This window comes from Solanum tuberosum, unplaced genomic scaffold, assembly GCF_000226075.1.
Source record: "Solanum tuberosum cultivar DM 1-3 516 R44 unplaced genomic scaffold, SolTub_3.0 scf00949, whole genome shotgun sequence".
Lineage (NCBI taxonomy): Eukaryota > Viridiplantae > Streptophyta > Magnoliopsida > Solanales > Solanaceae > Solanum > Solanum tuberosum.
In genome coordinates, this window is record NW_006239862.1 from 6073 (window position 1) to 11938 (window position 5866).

General features: G+C 35.6%; 1 long non-coding RNA gene across 1 annotated transcript; it reads left to right on the plus strand.

Annotated features, from left to right (window-relative positions):
• The first annotated feature begins 1855 nt into the window (after positions 1 to 1855).
• Positions 1856 to 4913, plus strand: LOC102584739 (uncharacterized). The gene is made up of 2 exons (XR_369009.2): positions 1856 to 2269; positions 3943 to 4913. It is a non-coding gene; the product is annotated as an uncharacterized lncRNA (long non-coding RNA).
• The last annotated feature ends 953 nt before the right edge of the window (positions 4914 to 5866 follow it).

Here is a 5866-nt window from a genome sequence, read left to right on the forward strand (position 1 = left end):
GTGATGAGGTTTAGTAAGAGGGACAAGCTTAGCCCTCACTATAGTGGTCCATTTGAGATTCTTGACCGTGTGGGGGCTAATGGATTACAGGTTAGCACTACCTCCCAACTTGACTGTAGTTCATTTGATGTTTCATGTGTCTATGCTAAAGATATACCATAGGGATAAAGATTATATCATCAAGTGAGATTCAATAGTGTTGGACAAAGACTTGCAGTATGAAGAGAAACCGATTGTGATTCTTGATCGGTATGTCCGTAAGTTTGGATAAAATAAATTAGATCAGTAAAGGTCACATGGAAACATCATCTACTTCGGAGACCGCGAGAGAAGTGCGAGACAAGTACCCTCACTTGTTCGATGATTCATGTACTATACTTTTTTCTATTTTAACCTAGTTTTTCTTGTTTGATCACCTGGGGACGAGTGATGGGATAAAATGGTATTTGTTGTAACGACTTATTTTGATTGTTATGACTAGGTCAATGGTGAATGAAATCGGGCTAGAAAACTTTTCATTAGAGACCTAAAAATTCTAGGCTAGACCAGTTCAGACAGAATTCGAGCGAGGCAAAGTCTAGGTCCATCCGAGAATGGATGAGGCAAAATGTCTAGGCTTGATATCCTGGATTTCCTTTACAGGCTTCGTTAGTGTTACATTTCAGATTTCCTTCTTCTGGTGGACTCCATGTTACACTGTGATAATGCACATGAGGTCTGTAGTCTTTCTGTTGGCTTATAATGGCAATCCACTCCCTTCTTTCCAACTTGATCCATGTGTATTTAATCTTCACCAACTTTCTCACCAAGTCTTGAACTTGCTCCTCCATTGTGTGGTATGTAGTATTTCCTCCATACTTTCTGTTGTTCCTTCTCTTTCAAAGTGTCCACATTATGAGTGCTAGCATGGCTTGATATATCACTTTTAGCTTTGATGAATTATCTTGTTTCCACTATGTGATAATTAGTTGTTGAAGGTTCATTCCAGTAATGTTTATACTTGCAAAACTAGCAAACTGCCTCCATAGCCTAGTGGCTATAGGGGTTGTTAGAAAAAGATGTGACATAGTTTCCTCCTCCTTTGTTTCACAACACCAACATCTAGAGGCAATTAGAATGTGCATTCTTTTGAGGTTATCATCTGAAGCTATTTTCCTATTTCATACCCTCCACAAGAAGAAATTCACCTTAAAAGGAAGTCTTTTACACCATATAAACTCATAATCTCTTCTGCATTCCCTCTTCTGTCTCAATAAATGCCATGCAGATTTAACTGTGAAAATACCTTGAGTATTTCCCATCCACCAAGGTCTATCACTTCTATTCTCAATTATGGGGGGTTTATGCTTTCCATTATGTAACCAGTCGGGTAGACTAAGATGGAGTTTATTTTACAGTTGTTCCAGGAATATGGGTATAAAGTGAATTATATTCACTCTTTATGATGTCCTTTCTCTGAAGACGGTGATATTAGAGTTTTGAGACCGATTCTGACGTCGAACAAGTTTTCGACCCCAAAAGCTCCATAGAGCTGTCGTATGCGGGTACTACGAGGCCCACGACTTTCTTGATCGCCTCATTCGGGTTAAGATGTGGCTAAAGTCTCTCCGAGGGTAGCGTATATTACGCTCGAGGTCTCTCGAGCCTCCTGTTGTACCAATGTCTCCATTTTAGGGTTTAAGGAATAAGGTAATGAAATTATGATATGGACTTTTGTTGTTGTTACGACAGGCGGAGAGCAGTGCCGTATTGGTCTAATTCTTTGCGCCTTATCTGCCTCATTGAGGCAATTACCAGTCAACGTTGGTTGGAATGTGATATTTTCCTTTTATTCCACATACTAAAGGCCCCTCTCTTTTTCCTTATCACCTTAGCGCAGACAAGAAAATCGACATTTCGAAAACAATTAATAGAAGAAAGTTCCCAGAATATTCAGGAAGAATGAAAGCCTTTATCTTTATCTCCTGAGACAGTTTTGTCAGCATCTTTGTTTAATTCCAACTTCCATTTAGCATAAATTCCTTGATCTCTATTTCTTCTTCAATAACATTTTCTCCCTCTATAAAGTATAAAGCTCCTTGTTTTGTCCAGTTATCAAACCAAAAGCTTGAATTTCCTTCACCTGCCACCAAATATCTGCTCAATGGATAAATCTCCTTTCCTGCTTATGTCTTCTATAATTTCTTCCATATTATTATCTTCCTCTTCTTGCAACTTTTTGTCTATCTCTAGTTGAGATAATTGATGAATCTTTGGTGCCTTCTGCGGGGTAAGTAACCCTTTGTTTTCTTGTTCCATTCTTCCCTTCATTGTGTCCCCAACTGAGCCTTCCTTTCCCCATTGCAACAGTATGCACTACCTGACGATTCTTGTTCATTTTTTGCTCTACTTGCTGCCTGACTGTGGCTGGTATATGCCTTCTGTGTTGTTCCTTCTTTTGTTTGTGAGTTGCTGCTGCCAGGAGTTCTTAGCCCATGATTTTGATTATCTGTTAACATATTTTCCTCTTGCCTATATTGTTGTTTGTTTTTTCTTGCCTCTATTATTTGTGATTCTCCATGTTCCCCAATAGTTTCATCTTCTTTCTGCCTGATGTTAGAAGTTTGTTCTTTAAGTTGTTCCTTATCTCCAATAGTAACTCCCCCTAGCTTCAGATCATTACCCCCTGTGTTTCCTTCTCCTACCCCAGTGTCATTATTGTCCTCTAGTGCTCCAAATTTGTTAGCTATTGTTACTATTTAGGTCTATTAATCTCTCAATATTACTGTTGTTTCTATCTATAATTTGTTTAACTTAAATTCATAACTGGTTGTGTACTGATATTTTAAAAAAACAATAATTTATAGAGAGAAACAACATTAATATTGAGGGAATAAATAGAACATTTTGTCTTTCTAAATGAATTATTGAGCAAAGTTGTGTAAATATATGTAACATGCATGAATATTTATTCCAATACCTCTAATAATTGTAGACAAGTTCTAGGCTAGACCAGTTCAGACGAAATTCGAGCGAGGCGAAGTCTAGGGCCATCCAAGAATGGATGAGGCAAAATGTCAGGCTTGATTTATAACCAAGAACCCGTAGGACATTATTACAAAATTGATTTTGGGTGAGTAAAACTCCTAGAATCAAACTTGGCATGAAAGAGATATAAGGGAGAAAGGTATGCTGAAAAATGGACTTTTTAAGAATTTTTGAGTCTCTAAAGTTCGTGCAATCCGCTATAGCGCGCGGTAGGCCACTATAATGGGAGAGTGCATGCACTATGGCGGGGTGACAATTGCTATAGCGGGGTAAGTCAGGATTTTACGCAGAAAAAGTCTCAAAACCTTTTATTTTATGCATTAATGTTTTTCAGTTTGAGAGGAGAAAATTAGGGCAATTTCTACCCAATTTTTCATCAATTCATCGGTAAAGGTAAGTTCATTACTCCCCGATCTTGTAATTTGATTCTTAAGCCTTAGAATCTAGGGTATTACTCTTGGGGGAAGATTTTGATTTGATTTAGTGGTGGGAAAAAGCCTCGGGTCTGGTAGAATGATCATGAATTGGCCCGAGTTTAGGATTTGGGTATAAGTTTGATATATTTAGGCCATTTTTGATTGATTGTTGTTTTTATTTATTGCTTTAGACCAAGAACAAGCCATGGCACCGAGAAAAGGGAAGGCTCGGATTCTTTAGAGCATTGAGGCTTAATTTGAAATAGGTATATAGTTGTATGTTTTCAAGTTTATGGATGTACACATGTCTACCACTTTATAGTATCACTTGTGTATTGCATGTTGGGCAAGACATAGAAAAACATATGAAATATCATCATGTTGATAATCTCATGCAGTGTAACCTTTTTTACTTTACTTAGTTGGTTTTAAGTGTTATTATTCATTGTGATTGTGATTGTGATTGTTTATGATTGTTTGTGATTGCTGGTTGGCTCAGGTACCACACCGATATATGAATAATAATGGTTGGCTCGATACCATACCTCGTAAGAATATTAATTCTAGTTGACTCGGGTACCATGCCGATACACTAACAGTTTGTGTGTAGGTTCCTTGAGAGGACCAGGTATGTGTATTTGTGGTTCCACGATAGGGTGGGGTTCTTGTAATTGTAATCATGTGGGACATGTTCTAGGTATTGGTTAATTCATGTTATTGTGACTGTGAGTCTATGTGATAGTAATTGTTGTTATATGTGTTGGCTAATGTTTACTATGTTGTGGTTATTTGTTTACATTCATGATTTGGAACTGACAGAGTGATCCTATCAGTACACAGTACACTCTGGTTGTGTATTGATATTACACCTGTTTTTTTTTTGTTGAGTACATAACATCTTTCAGGGGCTGATATGAGACCTCAGTTAAAGGATGTTTGACTTTGAATCCAAGGTGAGCTACTCTTCCAGACTGTCATGGATTCCTCTACATCTTCTTGCCTATCTTTTCAGACACAAACTTTAGATTATTAGTTTATGTTTCCTAGCTTTCAGGGTTGTATCCTCATTATTGACTAAATAGAGTTTTGCTACTACGATTTTCAGTTTCTAGAGGTCTTATTTTCGTAATATTTTGGACTAACGACTGAGTTTATACAAACTCAATTCTTTAATTGTTTTAAACTATTTTCTTACTATTTATTTTCATGAGTTGAGACATTGTGTGTTGGATTAACTTTGGATGGATAGATTGTTCTCCCATCAGGTGGTTAATGTGGGTGCCACTCACGACAATAAGGTCGTAGAATATTTTAAATAATTGAGTGATATTTTTTACCTTTTCCTTTTGATACTATGTTAAATTGGGAGGTTCTTTAGCTGGTGGACCAACCACCTGCGTTGTCTTTTTTTGACTTTGAGTAATGGTATTACGTATATTGACATTGACATGAAAATGGAATATTAATTTAGTGCTTGGCTTTATTAAGACTAAGAGCTTGACTTGTTACACGAATAATGCATCGTACGTTCCATATATAAATTCATTCTATCTTTGTCTACCTTGAATATATAAGATTGTTATTAATTTAAGTTTAAAAAAAACAATAATTTATAGAGAGAAACAACAGTAATATTGAGGGAATAAATATAACATTTTGTCTTTGAAAATTAATTATTGAGCAAAGCTGTATAAATATATGTAACATGCATGAATATATATTCCAATACCTCTAATAATTGTAGACAAAATGGTGTCATTGTCATAAACCTATTTATACATTGAATGCGGGAATATGTCAAGTTCATGTCATGCATTGTCAGTTTTGGATCTAATTCCTTTACGTATATATCTTTCGGGTTATGTTACATCGAGCTCCAAAAATGTTCGTACTATGTAAATTTAAAATTTAATTTATTGAGTTCTTTATTTTTTGCTCGCATTTTGATGTGCGGTTCACATAATTGGGTGTCCAACATACTTCAATTTCAAAAACTTTGACAGTCTAAAAGCCTTTGAATCCTGTTTGACTCATTCTCCTCATCAGTTTGCCCTCCATAAAATGAATCAAGCTAGTAAGTTCCAAGTACTAAATGTTTATATATATATATATGATATAGACTACCAATTTTCAGCGATAAAATTCAAATTTTAGAGAAATCGAATTTTCAAAACAACTATAACAAATTGTCAAGATATTCTGTCATAAGCTTTTAAGCACCACATTGCCACCATTATTTGTATGAAAGATATTTTGAATTCTCTCCGAAATCAAGAGAATGTTTTATGTAATTATACTTAGGTTTTTTATCCTTATTCTATCCTTCACAAAATCACTTTGGTTAAGATAAATTAATTTACTGAATAGATGATTACGACTTTTTTTAAAATAGAGGATTAAGACTACTTATGCCCTTTTTCTTT